The sequence below is a fragment of the Melospiza melodia genome, chromosome 9, assembly GCF_035770615.1.
Source record: "Melospiza melodia melodia isolate bMelMel2 chromosome 9, bMelMel2.pri, whole genome shotgun sequence".
Classification (NCBI taxonomy): domain Eukaryota; kingdom Metazoa; phylum Chordata; class Aves; order Passeriformes; family Passerellidae; genus Melospiza; species Melospiza melodia.
Window position 1 is genome coordinate 30968832 of NC_086202.1, and position 17540 is coordinate 30986371.

Genomic DNA, 17540 nt, shown 5'->3' on the forward strand with positions numbered 1-17540 from the left:
TTAGTCACCGTGAGTGCTTGGCAATGCCAAACAGAGAAGGAATGGCTGTGCATAACTAGCAGGTCTGAAAAATCTTCAGGAGGGGTCACTGGGTGAATGCAATCATGCAAGGAGTCACGGGGTAGATTTGGGGTGCTCAGCTTGAGAGGTGCAAATGAGGCCTGGGACCTGTGGAGGGACAGAAGCTGCAAAGTAGGGGGAAAAGGATTTATGGACAATCTGTGAATTATTTCTCCTAAAACAGGGGGTAAGATTGGCATATTGGCTATGGAATGATCCAGTAGCAGATTTCAAGTGAGACTGATGGCATGGGCAGTGCTCAGGGCTCACTGCCTTGGAGGGTGAGGAGATGGGGAGACCTTGGAGCCCTTTTCAGTGCCCAGAGAGCTTGGGAAAAGGGATGAAGAGACAGGGAAAAGGAGGAATGGCTTTAAACTGAAAAAAGAAGGTTTAGATGGGATATTGTGAAGGAATTGTTCCCTGGTAGGGTGGACAGGCCCTGGATCCCTGGCAGTGCCCAAGGCCAGGCTGGACTTTGGGGCTTGGAGCAGCCTGGGACAGTGGAAGGTGTCCCTGCTCATGGCAGGGGTGGCACTGGAAGGGATTTAAGGTCCCTTCCAACCCAAACCATCCTGGGGTTCTGTAGCAATAGCTTAGGTGGGTTCAAGATGCAGTTTGGCAGCTCCATGCAGGAGAAGCTTTCCCATGATTTCATTCAGGCCAGGGTAGAAGATTTTGGCTGCTCTGAGGAGCAGCTCCTTAGCTGGGAAGGTTCCCCTGGAGCTGAGGCTGCTTCTCCTCTGCTCCAGCACTGCTTCCCAAACCAGTCTGCTCCAGCAACAAATTTCTGTGCCTGCAGTTTTGGAGACAGTTCTGAGCCTTGTGCTGATCTGCAGAAAACACTGAAATTAGGAACAGTTTTTCTCTGTAGTTAAAGTAGAAAAAGAATATCTGTAAAATCTTTTTTAGGCTACTTGCCATGAAAATGATTTCACAACTTGCTTTTATCATGCAATAAATTACCCACAAAAGTGGATAACAGATTAATTTAGCCAATTTAACTTAATCCCAAATAGTGTGGTGTTTTATTAAGCAATGCTGTGGTGTAATTAAGAGTTGTAACTGATTAAACACCTTGTAAAGACAAGGCTGTTAATTAATACTAAATTACAATAAAATTAACAAAGTAACATAAACAAGCCATGTAAATGTTTTTAAATGGCTGGGATAATTCATCAGCTGAAAGCTGCTTATGTGAACCATTTCCTAAAGAGTTTGCTCCAATTAATATGTATATAATAATTGGAATAATGGAAATGGGGCAAGAAGAGCTTTCCTTAAGATTTTTCATTTCAATTACTCCTTTGATAAGAAACATGGGAATTTTTTAAGCTGGTTTTTCTCTAATAATGTTGAAGAAAATGCCTTGAACCCCAACTTATGGTATGCAGGGAAAAATCTAAAATTAAACCTCAATGACACCTTGAAGACCACCCCTGCAGTTGACACTTGTTTGTCTCACTGGAATATGAATCTGAACATCTCCAGGCTTGCTAAGCTTTAATGTCAGTATTATGTATTAATGCTACAGCTCCAATTCAGATCTCATTTGCAGGAATGTCAGGAAATAGCTGAAACTTCTTTGCATACTTAAAAGGTTTGTTGGATTGGCGGGTTCATAAGCACTGGAAATCCCACAGGTATTCCTTTGTCTTTGTGAATTAAGTAGAGAAACACAAAATCCAGGATCTCAAAGTGCAGGCTTACAGGGACCTGAGGCTGCAGGAGAAACAGAAATAGTCCTGAAATTTTCCAGACTTGGGATCAAATCTGATTAAGACGAAACAAGTTGAAGCAGGCTTCAGCAGTGTCTGAGAACCCCCAGCAGCAAGAGTGCCAAGGTGTAAAATAGCACTCAGGTCTTGGGATTTCATTCTGTGTGACACAATGTACAAACTCCTCAAAATATGTCTTGGTTTTAATGGAATTTTGGAATTTAGTAAAAAATTAAAATTGACTTTTTCTATTATCTCACAACCAGAAGCCCTAGAAATAGACTGTGGTTTTTCCTCAGGAAGTTATTCATATTTAAAGGCTAAAATTATTATGCTTGTATCATGCTGTTGAATAATGCCGCAAGTGTTGAAATTATGCAAAATAGACTTGGTGTGGGTAGGGATTGGAGCCCCAATGTCTAAACCAGGAGGAACTGACACAGGATTGTGTGCACCCAGGGAGGAGAGCCCCCAGGCCGTGTGGGCAATGTGCTCAGGGCTGGGCACTGCCCAGGGCACAAGTTGTGCCTCCTGTGCAGGGCAATTGCCGGGCTCAGGCCCTGCCCGTGGCTCTGGTGCCATGGCTGGGCCCCGGAGCAGAGCCTGGGCCCTGCTCTGCCCCTCCCTGCAGCCAGGCCCAGCCAGGCCTGAGGGCCCCTCTCAGCTGGGGCTCCTCTCCAGGCTGAGCAGCCCCAGCTCCCTCAGCCTGGCCTGGAAGGGCACCCACATGCTCCAGGCCCTTGCTCAGCTCCAGCAGCTCCTGGCCCTGCTGTGCTCAGCACCCAGAGCTGGACACAGCACTGCAGAGGTGCCTCCAGGGCTGCCCCAGGGCCAGCATCCCTCCCTGCCCTGCTGCCCATGCTCTGCTGCTTCCCCCGGCTCCATTGGCCTCCTTGGGCCGGGACACTGCTGGGTCAGGGACAGCTCGGTGTCCCCAGGACACTCTGCTGGCTCAGGGACAGCTCGGTGTCCCCAGGACACTCTGCTGGCTCAGGGACAGCTCGGTGTCCCCAGGACACTCTGCTGGCTCAGGGACAGCTCGGTGTCCCCAGGTCCTTCCCCACAGAGCTGCTCCAGCAGCTCCTGCCCAGTCTGTGCTGGTGCCCAGGGCTGTCCCTGCCCATCTCCAGGACTTTTCCTTCTGCTCATTCTCTTCCTCAAGTCTCCTGCACCTTGATGGAATAACCCCTTCATGGGAATGCAGGCTGCAGGATCCACATCTGTGACTGATGGCAAAGCAATAATAAACCAATGAGGAAAACACAAACTTATGATACACTTCACCTTCATCTCTGTTGTCCTGTGCCTGCATTTTGGATTTCTTAGTGCCATATTTTATCTGTGAAAACCCAGAAAATAGCTCACGTTTCCTGAATACTCAGAGTATTCCCTTTTCCTGAAAAAGCCCCAGGACACTCTGCTGGCTCAGGGACAGCTCGGTGTCCCCTTCAGGACACTCTGCTGGTTTAGGGACAGCTCGGTGTCCCCCAGGTCTGTCCCACAGAGCTGCTCCAGCAGGTCCCTGCTGTGCTGGATCCTGAGACTGTTCCTCTACAACCATTGGTGAACAATTTAAACAATCCTGGGCCCACCAGTACTGAACCCTGGTGACAGCACTAGTGACAGGTTTGTAGGTACTTTAAGGTGCAGCTCTGGAAAGATTTCTGGGCATTCATACCCAACAAATCACTTCTTCTCGTGTGATCCTTAACAGGAATGGCTTTGTAGATATCTCCTTGCTTTCAGATGCCAAAGTTCTTGCAGATGTGCGTGTTGTCTTGAGTATTGAAAGCCATGAGTTTATGATTTTGTCTTTAGTTTTGTCTTTAGTTTTGTTTTTCAGTGGATAGACTGCTGATGGAGGAAAAATAGGTGGGAATGCCTGTGTCTGGAGACATAAATCTATACATTACCAAAGGTTTCCTTGAATAGTTCTGTCGAAGTGGGAATAATATTAACCAAGCCAAACACAGCCTAAAATGGGCTTACATAAATATTACACAGAAAACATTACACACACTGGGGGATGAAAGACTGTGGGAGCCTTTACACCTCAACATGCTGTTCAGGCATTCCTGAGCCTTATTATGCTGGAGAGTAGGAGGGAAATTTCAGAAGGATAGGGATGAGTATGAAAAATGTGGATGAGCATCCCTTTGTTTAAAAAGCATGGTGTAATTACATTGTGAAAGTTCATGGCAGTCCTATTTCAAAACTCCTTCTGAGCTGTGGGAACACCCAGAGTGTACATGAGGGATTGTGTCTGTAACATCCATACTCTGGTTGAGCCCAGGTTGGGGCTGAAACCACAGCGTTGTGTTTATGGCCCAGGAGCAGCTGCAGCTCTGTGTTTGCACAGATAAATCCCAAATCTTTTCCTGTCCTGTGTGAGTTTTGCATTTGGTGCCTCTTGCAGTCAGTTTGTAACTGCAGAAATGTGGATCTGTTTGAACCCTGAATCTGGTGCAGACCTAAATTCCCCTGAGGACTGAGGTTTGAAATGCACATTGAGGGGTAGCTACCCCATCTTTCCAGAATGCAAGGCCTGTTCCCAGTTTCTCCCTGTCTGTGCTGAGAAGGACAGTATGCAGCTGCCCACCACTGTCCCTGCATTCCCACCTCCCCAAACCCCACATCTGTGGAGCTTCCAGGGTTTCTTCCCAGATGAACCCATCCCTTCCACTCATTTGGCTGTGCTGGAAGCAGATTTGGAGCAGTGCGGGGTCTGTGCTCCCAGCAGGGCTGGGGGCGTGGGAGCCTGGCCAGAACAGAGTGAGGAGCAGCTGGACGTGGGCAGGGACACACATGGGCACTGCCAGCTTGGCACTTGGCAGAGCTGGAGCTGCTGAGGACAGACCCAAGAGTTCTGCCTCTCCCTGGGTTTCTCTCCAGCTTCCTGATGAATACAAGATTTCAGAGCAAAGGGCTCTCACTGTGTTTTCTGCTCTTAGAAAGATGTCAGGATTAGGAGAGCTAAAGCCATTACAGCCTGAATTAGCTAGAGAAAATGTATTTTTGATGTTTCTCCTCATGTCAAACCATTGGGGTGCTCTGTTGCATTCACATTTTCTGAAAAAAACTCTTCACCCAGGATTTTTCTATTGAGAAGCCTCAGAGAAAAGGAGAACAATTCTTATCTCATTTGCTTTTCCTGTGTTTTGCTCATGTGGAATGTGTTTGGAGATTGTTTACCCACAGGTGATTGTTCCATTGGATTCTGCTGTGAGTTGTTTTCACTCTCTGGCCAATCAGGGCCAAGCCGTGTCAGGACTCTTTTCAGAGTCACAAGTTTTCATTATTCTCTTTTTAGAATTTAGCAAGTATCTTTACTGCGTTCTTTAGTATAGTATTCTTTAATATAAGATAGTATCATAAAGTAATAAATGAGCCTTCTGAGAACATGGAGTCAGATGCATCATTCCTGCCTTTGTTGGGGCATTTGCCAGCAAATACAATAGTGCTGCTTGTTGGAGGACACATTTCTTTAATGCTTTAAGAGATCTTCCAAAAGGAATATGATGGGGAGGAGCAAGGCAGTGCCCCTGTGCTACCTGCTCACCCCATTCCAGGGATGGGAGTGATCATCTGGAGAAGAGAAGGCTCTAGGGAAAACTCAGAGCCCCTTCCAGGGTCTAGAGGGGTTCCAGGAGAGCTGGAGAGGGACTGGGGACAAGGGATGGAGGGACAGGACACAGGGAATGGCTCCCAGTGCCAGAGGGCAGGGCTGGATGGGATATTGGGAATTAGGAATTGTTCCCTGGCAGGGTGGGCAGGCCCTGGCACAGGGTGCCCAGAGCAGCTGTGGCTGCCCCTGCATCCCTGGCAGTGCCCAAGGCCAGGTTAGGGTGGGACTGGATGGTCTTTAAGGTCCCTTCCTACCCAAATCATTCTGTGCTTCGACAAAAGCAGTTCAAATCCTCACTTCTTGGAATTCTTAACTCCTGGCCAGGCTGTCACACTCGACATCTTGCAGCAGAGCATCCCTTGTCATCTGTTGGGTGGGTTATGAACCTCCCACACATCAAGTTTTCAAAAATCTGGAAAGTTCAGTGCCTTATTGAATTCCATTTTCTGCTCTGATTTATCAGACTGTCACACTGGACTCTGAGGTTCCACCTTGAGCAGCTTGAAATCCCTAAAACCAAACATTTTCCACAATGCTGTGGAATTTTAAACAAACTGCCTTTAGGAAAAAATCCTTACATCTTTTTAAAACTGCTTTGGAGGTTTAATTTTATCTTAAGCAGTAAATTCTTTAAATACACTTGAGATGCAGTTGTGAGTTTGTGTGGCAAAGAGCACAGAAAAGAAAACTTAGATTTTCATTTTGGAATTCAATCACTGCTCCCATGTGCAGCCAAGCAAGTTCTACCAACTGCGTGAGAGAAGCATTTCCATGCAGTAGAAACAGAGGCAGACATAAATATATATGAAATGTATTCAGAAAACATGAAATAATGCTAAAACAAATCTTACTTTGACTCAAGCTTACTTCCATTGCCAAGAAAAACATGACTGGGTTGATTTTTCCACAAAAAAGTTGGCAGTAAATCAGATTTTCATGGCTTCGATTTGACAAGAAAACTTTAAATAAAAATGCCAGGGTAGTACCCTTTACATATTTGTAGTGTTTGATGGAGCCTTTTTGGAAGCTGGTTGTTTTCCAAGAGATGCTAGGAACAAAACCTGTATTTATTTTCTTTTAACCAGTAAATTTGTGTGTATTGGAGTGTATATTTACCAGGAAATTTGTAATATATGAGTGTATATTTATAACTGAAACCTGGAGAAGATGAGTATTAGTTGTATTATTTCTAGAGGACATAGTTGCATTTGTGGTTTTTTCTGCTGAAAACTTTTAACACAATTTTCAGGCAAAACCAAACCCTGGTTTTTGCTGCAGGCAAGGAGAAAAAAATGTTGAAAGCAAAGGAATTCTGCTGCCCCCACCCCAACCAATTTTGGTTCATAAATGTGCCTTGCAAGCAGCAAAAAAATGAGAGAGATTTGTCCTTGCAGAAAGCAGATTCTGTGAATATTTCAAGGCCTGATCAGTATTCTTTAAGTTCTTGAGTTAGGGATAAAAATTTCTGAAGTTCTGCATCAAAATGCCGGGTGAGCAACTGAGAGAATACAGAGATGGATTTTGCTAGGGGTGATAGAGGAAAATGTACACACTGCAAGCATCATTACAGGTAACACTGGCCTAATTAAAACGAAGAGGGTAATTTTCAAAGCTGCAGGAGAGATTTAGGAGTCTTGCTTCATGAAAAATGTCAATTTGCTTTCCTTAGCTGAGGTAATACTGGTCTTCATGCTGGTTTTTTACATTTCTGAGTGCTTGCATGAGTTACTTCTCTGGGTGGAGAGGAGGCCGAGTGGAAATGTCATGCTGGGGAGAAAAAAGTAAACTTCAGGTGGGAACAAATAGGACAGGGCCAAGAAATGAACAAAGTGATCTTTTTCTAAATTCCCAACTAATGGTGCCTGTGGAGGGCAGGAGGGTTCAGGTAGGGTCAGACTGGCAGGGAGCTTTGGGGCCTTTTTTGGAAAGGTGCAAGCACCAAAACCCCAGAGCCCTGACTTTGAACCTAAACCTTTCCCCACCTCTCACCCCATTTCCATAATCCAATTCCCAACTCCACTGTTTAATCAGAAAATCCTGGAAAGGTTGAGGTTGGAAGGGACATCAAATCTCATCCAGTTCCATGGGCAGGGACACCTTCCACTGTCCCAGGCTGTTCCAAGCCCATTCCAACCTGACTTGGACACTTCCAGCATGGAGCTGCCAAACTGCATCTTCAACCCACCTAAGCTTTTCCCACAGAATGCCAGGGTGCTTTGGGTTGGAAGGGACCTTAAATCCCATCCATCCCATCCCTGCCAATGGCAGGGACACCTTCCACTGTCCCAGGCTGCTCCAGCCTGGCCTTGGGCACTGCCAGGGATGCCACAGCTGCTCTGGGCACCCTGTGCCAGGGCCTGCCCCCCCTGCCAGGGAACAATTCCTCATTCCCAATATCCCATCCAGCCCTGCCTTCTGGCTGTGGGAAGCCATTCCCTGTGTCCTGTCCCTCCATCCCTTGTCCCCAGTCCCTCTCCAGCTCTCCTGGAGCCCCTTCAGGCCCTGGAATGGACTTGGAGGTCTCTCTGAAGCCTTCTCTTCTCCAGGTGAACACTTCCAGATCTCCCAGCCTTTCCATCCCTTTAATCATCTCCATGGCCCTTAAAAAGGAGAAGGCTGCCCACAAAAATGAGAGTCTTAGGAATGTACCAAAATAATGCTTCAGATTTAACAACAGGTGTTTTTCATTTTAGAAGTTAGGTTATTCTTTAATTTCATCCTGGAATATGCAGATAGTGAGCACAATATTGCACAATTATTCTAATGCCGCTGGTGCTCATTCTTGTTTATTGAAGTTTGGATTAATTCTATGTGGTTTTGCACCTGTAAATGAGGAAACCAAAGCAGATTTGGTGTCCAGTGGGTACCAAATGTTCTGCTCCCACTAACGGGGGTGTGAGCGCCCAAGGGGGTGACTGATCCTTCCCAGGGAGGGTGTAACATCAAAGTGAACCCCAAAATTATAGATAGTTTGGATGAAATGGATCCAGCAGTTCTTGCTTTCACCTGCTCCTCTCACACCAAAGCCCAAAGTTCTGTCATCACCTTCCAGGGAAAGTCAGAATTAGAGACTCTGGCTCTATTTCCAACATTAAAATACAAACCAATTCCCATCCCAACAGCCTGTTTTATTTTTTATTTTTTTTTTTTTGCAAAACAATCTCTAGAACTGCAAGCCCTTGCTGATTAGAGGAGAAGTGTTCTGCAGTGTGTGAACAACACACAGCATGATGCATCTTCATTACCAAAATTCACAATGACGATCATTTATCATAAAAGCTGCTGACAATGGGCATTAATCTCTGAGTAAAGCAAGGAGGAAACACTGTTGTCATGGCAGTGGAATTCATTTAGTACCTCTCATCCATGCCTGAGGGACTGGGAATTCTCTGGGCAAAGCAATTGCAGCCTTAGCAGTGTGGGTTTTTGGGGGTGGTATCCAGAGGTGACCACACTGCTGGCAGAGTGTGCCTGTGTTTCACACAGCCCAGAGCAGCTTCCCTCCCATTCTCAATTTTTGAATGGACCTTAAAGACCTCCCATCCCACCCCTGCCATGGGCAGGGACACCTTCCACCATCCCAGGCTGCTCCAAGCCCCAAAGCCCAGCCTGGCCTTGGGCACTGCCAGGGATCCAGGGGCAGCCACAGCTGCTCTGGGCACCCTGTGCCAGGGCCTGCCCACCCTGCCAGGGAACAATTCCTCATTCCCAATATCCCATCCAGCCCTGCCCTCTGGCACTGGGAGCCATTCCCTGTGTCCTGTCCCTCCATCCTTTGTCCCCAGTCCCTCTCCAGCTCTCCTGGAGCCCCTTTAGGCACTGAAATGAACTTGGAGGTCTCTCTGGAGCCTTCTCTTCTTCAGATCTGTTTAAAGCAGAGAATAGAAATTCTTTCAGGTGGAAGTTTCAGTAAAATATTTCTATGCTGGAAACACATATTCTTTTTTCAAATATATTAGAACTGTTGGTTGGATGTCTTCAGAAATACAAACAAATATCTGCTGTAATGAACTGCGTGCTGTCTGTGACTTATTTTTGTCTGGATGTAGTTCTTCTTTTTGTGTATATATATGTAATTATATTTAGAAGAGATAAATGATTTGGTCAAGCAGACCTGGGAAGAGTGATGCACTCCCACACACATCTGGTGTCTTGTTAATGAGGCTTTACCCATTTATACTCAGTTACATTCTGAAGGCTATGAAAATACCGTGTTGTTTCCCTTTATGGAATATTTTCTTGGAAGTCCACACAACATGCATGTGTTTCCCCAAATTTCCATCAGCCTTCAAAACTGGGAGTTGTCTCCTAAATCTCACTGCCCAATGTGGTGTGGATTTATTCCACCTGAGAACAAGGCAGCAGGTTTTGTTGGGTTATTGCAAAGCAAACTATGTGCCTAATATTGCCTTGGAGAGAATGGAGAGCTGGCAAATTCCAATGGAATATTCTGTGCTGAGCAGCCTGGAGAGGAGAAGGCTGCAGGGAGAGCTCAGACCCCCTTCCAGGGCCTAAAGGGGCTACAAAAGATCTGGAGAGGAACTAGGGACAAGGGATGGAGGGACAGGACACAAGGAATGGCTTCCCAGTGCCAGAGGGCAGGGATGGATGGGAGATTGGGAAGGAATTATATGTATTATATGGATTTTCCCAAAAGAAAAAGGTGAAATGAGCCCAGCACCTGGGTAATTTGATTTTCAAGTCCCTCAAAAACAAGTTTCAAGGTGCCTCCCACTTTTCTGGGTCTTTTCCCCTCCCCATTTGGAGCCCTGGGGTTTTCCTTTGGTGAGAGCCCTGTATTTCCATTTGTTGCAGGAGGAAAGGGGAAACCTCTAACCCAGTCCATGCCTGGAAGTTGAAATGCTTCCTGAATTTTCCTGAATTCCTCCATGGCACAGTCTCAGTTGGATAAACACTGGAGAAGCAGCCCCAAAATAACCCTGCACCCCTCAGTTGTGTTCTCTATCCCTGGGATAACTCACAGGCACACGGCAAAAAGGACCTGGAAAGAGGCAGTCAGAGATTTTCCTGTTCAATATTTCATCTTGGGGAAGGGCAGAGAATATATTTGATTCAAAACAAATTGCAGATAAGCGCCTGATGTGTTTTAGGATGGGTATTTTAGGAGGATAAAACTTGTTATGAATTTCTCCCTGGTTTCCAGGTTGACAGCCTTCATGAAAATATGTAAACTACTTTAATGAAAACCTCAGGCATTGTTTTCTTGTTATTTTTCTTATTGAAGCTGCCTTTATCAGGAATAAAAGAGGTGATATTGAAAGCTGTGTGTTCTGCTCTTCTCTGTTTGTTTGGGAAGTGAAAACTATTTAAATAAAGGAAAATGTGTCAGATTAGTTGCTCTTCTTAAACAGTAATTAAGATATGAACAATATCATTAATCTTCTATTTTTCATTTTCCAGGTGATCAACATGTAATCTCCACAGCTATGGCTGAGAAGTGCAGTTAAGGTACTGTGATAATTTCCTTTTAATATGAGCATGTTTTTGCTGGAAATTGTTCTCAAAATTCTCTCTTGAATATTTGTAATAATCTGTGTTCCTTGAGGCTGAGGTCATCTCTGGATGTTTTTTTTTTTTTTTTTGCCAATTTGTCCACTGCACTTCCTGAAAACGACATTATTTCTTGTTTCTTTGTATTCCTTAACTTTTGACTTCCTGGTGTTAAATTCAGGAATGTTTTAGGATGTCTGTACAGACAAACAATGAGAACCATGTTTCCATGATTACATGGTGAAGGTCATGCCTTTGAAATTACTAACTTTGAAAATGTGGTGGGGGAAGGAGGGAAAATGTGTCCCTCTGGAATGCTGGCTGCTGCACACTCGGTGACACTGAGAATTTTGTGGATTGGAATCACAAGGTGGAAATGGGCTCAGCAGCTTTGCTGGGCCACAGGGAAAAGAGGCTTGGTTTTGTTGGGAATGCACATCTCGTGGCCAGGATTCTCTCCCCTCAAGTTGTGTTTGAATTCTGGCTTGGATTTTGAAGACAGAGTGGCAGGAGGGGAGGAAATGTGGCAGGTACTTTTTTCTGGGTGCTGAACTCAAGTGCCAACATAAACAGAAAAAAAGTTATTTCTTTCCTAGGAAAAATTCATATAAAGATTCAAAACTTGATGAGCAATATGAAACATTGTTCTCGAATGGCAGGAGCTAATTCTTGACAAAGAAATTTTCAGGGCAGGATTTCCATTCCCCTTCTTCATCCACATCTGTACAGACAAACAATGAGAACCATGCTTCCATGATGAGGGTCATGCCTTTGAAATTACTAACTTTGAAAATGTGGTGGGGGAAGGAGGGAAAATGTGTCCCTATGGAATGCTGGCTGCTGCACACTCTGTGGCACTGAGAATTTGTTGATTGGAATCACAGGATGGAAATGGGCTCAGCAGTTCTGCTGGGCCACAGGGAAAAGAGGCTTGGTTTTGTTGGGAACGCACATCTCGTGGCCAGGATTATCTCCCCTCAAGTTGTGTTTGAATTCTGGCTGGGATTTTGAACACAGAGTGGCAGGAGGGGAGGAGTAGGAGGAGATGTGGCAGGTTCTTTTTTCTAGGTGCTGAACTTAGGTACCAACAGAAACATAAATGGGAAAAAAGTTATTTTTTTCCTAGGAAAAATTCAGATAAAGATTCAAAACTTGATGAGCAATATGAAACAGTTGTTCTCAAATGGCAGGAGCTAATTCTTGACAAAGAAATTGTCATGGCAGGATTTCCATTCCCCTTCTACATCCACATCAGTTTAATGTTGCTGTCAAGGGAAGAAGGTGGAAAATCATCCTTCAATTCCAATTGTCCTTTTAGTTGGGATTTTTTGTTGCTGAGTCTGTGTGATTTATTTGACTAAAGCATAGCAAAGCTCTTGGCTTTGTTAGCAACTTCCTTTGGAGAAAGCGAATCCATCACTTTTTCAATTGCTATCTCTGCTCCCTAGCAAAAACCTTTAATGTTTATTTCCATCTGGGAATAGAATGCATTCTGATGTGAGAATACTGGGCTAAAGGAGATCCTGGAAAGTCCATGCAGATCAGCAGGTTTGAGGTCAGGTTTGGAACAAAGAGTAATCCAGAAGGTCCTGAGTGAAAAGTGGGATAAAAGGGAAAATTCTGCTCAGCAGGTGATTTGATCTGAGTACCAGGCTGGTTCTTTTTGCTGAGCCAGTGAACATCTCACACTACAAAGTTGCAGGGGGTTTAAGGTCTCTGGATTTATAGGCTGCATTCATTCAGTGCAGTTCCCAGAGGAAATTATTATTGAAAATGGAGATGGCACAGATTAATACAGGAATTATAAGGAGCTGGCTAAGGCAGATAAGGAGCTTGGAAAAGAGGGGACTGGGACAGGATGAGGTGAGCTCCAGCTGAGGCATCAGAAGCATTCCTGAGGGACAGGTCTCATGAAAAACCCTCCCTAATACTCCTTAAGTGACCTTGGCACAAGGTCTTTGATGCAGGTTTTGAAACTCCTGTAATGCCATGAAGGACACAAGAATTGCACAAAAGAATTTTGTTGACTTTATGGATTAGTGGACTAAATGCAGCATAAAATTTATTAATCATAAGCCATTGTGTTAGGGACTAAGAGCAGGGGGCTGCTGTAAACAAAACAAGAGTTTCAGCATATGGAAGTTCAACTTATTTTTCAGGGAAAGGGTTTGGTTGTAGCACGTAGCTGAAGCTTTTACAACTCCAGGATTTGCCAGGACACCTGCTCCTCCAAGAGCTGCCACTTCCTCTAAATAGTTCAGAGCCTAGGTATGTTATAAAGTCAGAATAAATAAAATTCTAGATCTAAAATATCAAGTTCTGAACCTGATTCCATCAAGTGTGAATCGGTGCAGGTGTGAAGCCAACCTTGCCTGGAGAGTAGGAGGAAGGTGCCAGACTAGCAAGAAGTGGGTTATTGTAGCAGCCTTGGAACTGATTTTCGTGGAACCAGCCCATCTGCCTCCTCCTCTCCAAAAATCCCCAAACAAACCAAGAAATGGAACCCAGCCAGGGTGGATCTCAGGCTCTAAGTGAGCAGTCCTGTTCCTTGAGTGAGGAAACCTGCATTTAGGGTAGGGGAACTGCAGCAACTCAGCTACTGGGACAGAGATGGGGCAGAGCCCTCCTAAGGGGAGTTCCAGTGGGAGCTCTTCTAGTTCCATGCCCCTGCCATGGGCAGGGACCCTTTCCATTGTCCCAAGCTGCTCCAAACCCTGTCCAACCTGGCCTTGGGCCAGGGATGGGAAATCTTGGCACAACCCCACCTGCAGAGTAGCATGCCCAGACTGATACCAAATGATAGTTAAAAGGAGCAGATGAGCCCCAAAATGGGTCTTCATCAGTGGAACAGGAGTAGATCATCACGAGTGTGCTGTGCTGTGTCCAACCCTCTGAGGATTTGGGATTAAAGCCAAAAGGATGAGAAAGAAAAGGAATGCTCTACAAATAACTGAAAAAAAATTTGGTCAAAAAGATAGGAAACAGAAGGTTGCAGTAACTGAGCAGTTTCCTGAGTGAGAGGATGACAGCAGCACAGTCTCCAAGGAATCTGCACAAACCTGTGATACTCAACTGATAAATGAGCTGCGAAAGACACGGGGTGTGCTGCCAGTGCTTCCTTCAGAGCACTGCAGCCAGCTGAGTGCTGACTGTGGCAAACTGCAGCAGGATTGAGGCAGAATTAACTGCTGGGCAAGGTAGTGGCAGGTGAAATCCTCCAGAGGTGGATGCAAAGGGAAAAAGACAAAAATTCCGCCCATGGGTGGTGTGCTGAGCTGGGCATTGCTGCTCACCAGGCAAGAGCTGTAAATACAAAAGATGCCTCTCCCAGAATCATCATCAAGGAATCATCCCAGAATGGCCTGGCTTGGAAACGCCCCCTGCCATGGGCTGGGACACCTTCCAATATCCCAGGTTGCTCCAAGCCCTGTCCAACCTGGCCTGGAACCCTTCCTTGGATCTAGGAGCAGCCACAGCTTCTCTGGGCAACCTGTTCCATGTTAGGAACAATCCTGTTCCTGTTCCATGAACTTTAATTCTGGAAGTTTCACAGCAGGGCCTGAAAAACAGAAACCCTTTTTGTTAAGGAAGTGAGTGAGCTGCAAGTCTTTGGGGTCAGTTGGAAGTTCATCCATGGGATGAATATCTCTGCTCTTCCTTATGGGCTACTCCTGTCAGGGAGGGATTTTTGGGTTTGTTGGACTCCCCTCTGGAGGGGCTGTCTGCAGCTTGTCCTGGGGCTTAAAAGGAAGGAGCAAGAAACCACTGGTGATGGAGCTCCCAAAATTCCCAACTCTTGTAAAAGAGTCGGATGAAAGAATGAAAGAAGCAAATTAAAAGAATGGAATTAACAGTAGACCCTTAGTGATGTGAGCCAACACATTTTCATCAACTTGGTTTTAATAATTTAATAAATTAAGCAGTGCAAAATATTTCTCTACACTCAGGTGTCTTATTGCAAACCCAGTGTTGATATTTTTGCTGAGAATCAAAAACTTATCAGGACTCGAAACTGATTTTTTCTTTTGTTGTTGTTGCTGTTTCAAAATGAAAGGAGGCTGTAACATTGTGGAGATTTCAAAAACAAACAGAAAACTGTGTGCATGTAATAAAATGGAAAATGGTGTCACTGTTACATCTAACAGGGCCCATTAAGGACAGATGTTCCCAGAGAACAGATATCCATTAGAACACGATGGAAAGTGGGAGATTTTGAAAGGGAGCCAGAACCTACAGATGGAAACTTTAAATAAATAAAAATCAACTTGTAAGTAGCCAGTATAAATAATGCAGGGGATGTGTAACATGTTCTGGATTAGTCAGAGCAGCAGACAGTCCCTGCATTCCCAATGGGCTGGAAGGAATGGAGTGGGATCAGCTGAGAGGGAGTCAGAGCCTCTGGGACAAAAGGAATGTCAGGACTCCAGGAAAAAGCAGAATTGGTTGTTTGAACAGTGATTTTTCTCTCTCTGGTACTGTCCAAGAGTCAGTTTGGAGATGCTCCATCCCACAGGAGTTCTTTGGCCTGTGTTGAAGATAAACAAAGTTGAAAAGAGAAGGACATGGCATGTTTGAGTGTATGAAGTGATAAAAGATGGGTAAAGAGAGTCCTCCCAGTTGGTCCAACCTTTTCATTTGTTTCTTACCAGAGGAAGTTTTTTGGGCAGAGTAGCATGAACAAAGACACTCTCCTTTGGGGAGTGGCCCCTACAGTGTCCTACCGAGCCCCAGGTGACCGCAGTGGCAACAGAGGGCAGGTGCATGCTAACCACACATCTAAAGTGTTCAGGGATTGCTGATTTTAAGAAACCAGCCACAGGACTCAGAACAATTTTAATGTCCAAGCAACAATGAAGACAGTGTTCCCTTGGAAAGACCCTCTACACTGACAGGGAGACTGTGCTGCTTGGAAAACAGAGGACAACTGTGAGAGGGAGGTGCTGAAGTTCTGTGTGTCCCAGTTTTGAGGAGATGGTGAAGCTCTGGGTATCCCAATTTTGAGGAGATGGTGAAGCTCTGTGTGTCCCAGCTGGCTGCTGTCCTGCTCTGAGAAGAGCAATAATTTAGCTTTGGACACAGCAGCCTTGGGTGAGGAGAGATAAAATTGTGGTTTTCCTAGCAAATTTGGTGACCTCTCTTTTGAATGGGAATGCAACTTCTCAGCCTTTGTGTAGCTTTTATCAGTCTCCAAAAAAGAAAATGTTCCCTAATTGTGTGGTTGCAGAGCTGTCCATCTCCTCATTTCAGCCCAAGGACCTGCCTGTTGCCACCATGAGCTGTAAATGCAGTCCTGTAGTCCCTTCCACATGAAATCCATGGGAGATCAAAAGCACCCTCAGAAGCTGAGAAGAGACACCAAGCTCAGGATGCAGGGACACAGCTCAAGGACAGGGCCATCCAGAGGGGCTCAGGAAGTGGCCCATGGGAATCTCATGAGGTTTAACAAGGCCAAGTGCAGGTGCTGCCCCTGGGTCTGGACAATCCCAGATAAGAGCCCAGTCTGGGGGAATCCTTGCCTGGGAGTGTGGGCAGGCCCTGGCACAGGGTGCCCAGAGCAGCTGTGGCTGCCCCTGGATCCCTGGCAGTGCCCAAGGCCAGGTTGGACAGGGCTTGGAGCAGCCTGGGACAGTGGAAGGTGTCCTTGCCATGACAGGGGTTTGACTGAATAAGCTTTGAGGTGCCTTCCAACCCAAAACATGAGTGATTCTGTGATTTCTGCCCTATTTTCCATTCCCTTAATTTCTCACTTGTTTGTTTGCATCCCAGCTCTCCAGTTACACATTACCAAGAAAAGATCTGTATATGTTGTGTTCCAGCTCTCACACACCATGAGTAAAATACTGTCATTAAAGGAAGCCATTTAGAATCCCATGTTATTAAATAAATGTTTCCTGATAAACATCCTGATAGGGGCTTGAGGCAAGAGGGAAGTTGCTGGCAAAAGTGTGTCATAAACCAGAGACTTCACATTAATTAATAGAGAAGGGAGAAGAGTCTGCATTTCTTTATGCTAAAAACCAGTGGGAAGAAATTATTTTAAACAACTTCAGCTGTTAGTGAAACCTTGTGTCTGGTGAATTCACCAGGCTTGATTGAAAAAAAAAAAGGGTTCTATGAAATCTCTGATGCATCATTGAAGTAATTTGATTTTATAAGAGGCTGTCCCTTTTTAGTCTCTTGCAGTTTGGGTGATCTAGGAATCAGATATTTGCAATTTCCACAACTCCCTGCCAGGAGGGGACAGCCAGGGGGGGTCGGGCTGTGCTGCCAGGGAACAGGGACAGGACAAGGGGAAAGGGCCTCAGGCTGGGCCAGGGGAGGCTCAGCTGGGACAGCAGCAGCAATTTCTGCACGCAAAGGGTGCTCAGGCCTTGGCAGGGGCTGCCCAGGGAGCTTTGCAGTGCCCAGCCCTGCAGGTGTTAAAAATGTGTGGATGTGGCACTTGGGGACATGGTGTAGTGATGAACATTATGGTGGTTCTGGTTGATGGTTGGACCTGATGATTTTAAAGGTCTTTTCCAACCTTAGTGATTCTAAGATAGTCTCTGACTTCCCTTGTGCTGCTGTGTTAGAAGCCAGGGCAGTGTGTTCAAGGAAGCTTAAGGGCAAGACTGTCCTATGTTACAACA

At 45.5% G+C, this 17540-nt stretch overlaps 1 protein-coding gene across 3 annotated transcripts in view; it reads left to right on the forward strand.

Moving 5' to 3' along the window:
* The window catches only part of PCDH15 (protocadherin related 15), a 642661-nt gene that overhangs the window by 252731 nt on the left and 372390 nt on the right, over positions 1 to 17540 (forward strand). For all 3 annotated transcript variants that reach the window (XM_063164079.1, XM_063164078.1, XM_063164080.1), the window contains exon 4: positions 10822 to 10869. The gene's annotated coding sequence lies outside the window, so the exon portion shown is untranslated. The remainder of the gene's footprint in view (positions 1 to 10821; positions 10870 to 17540) is intronic.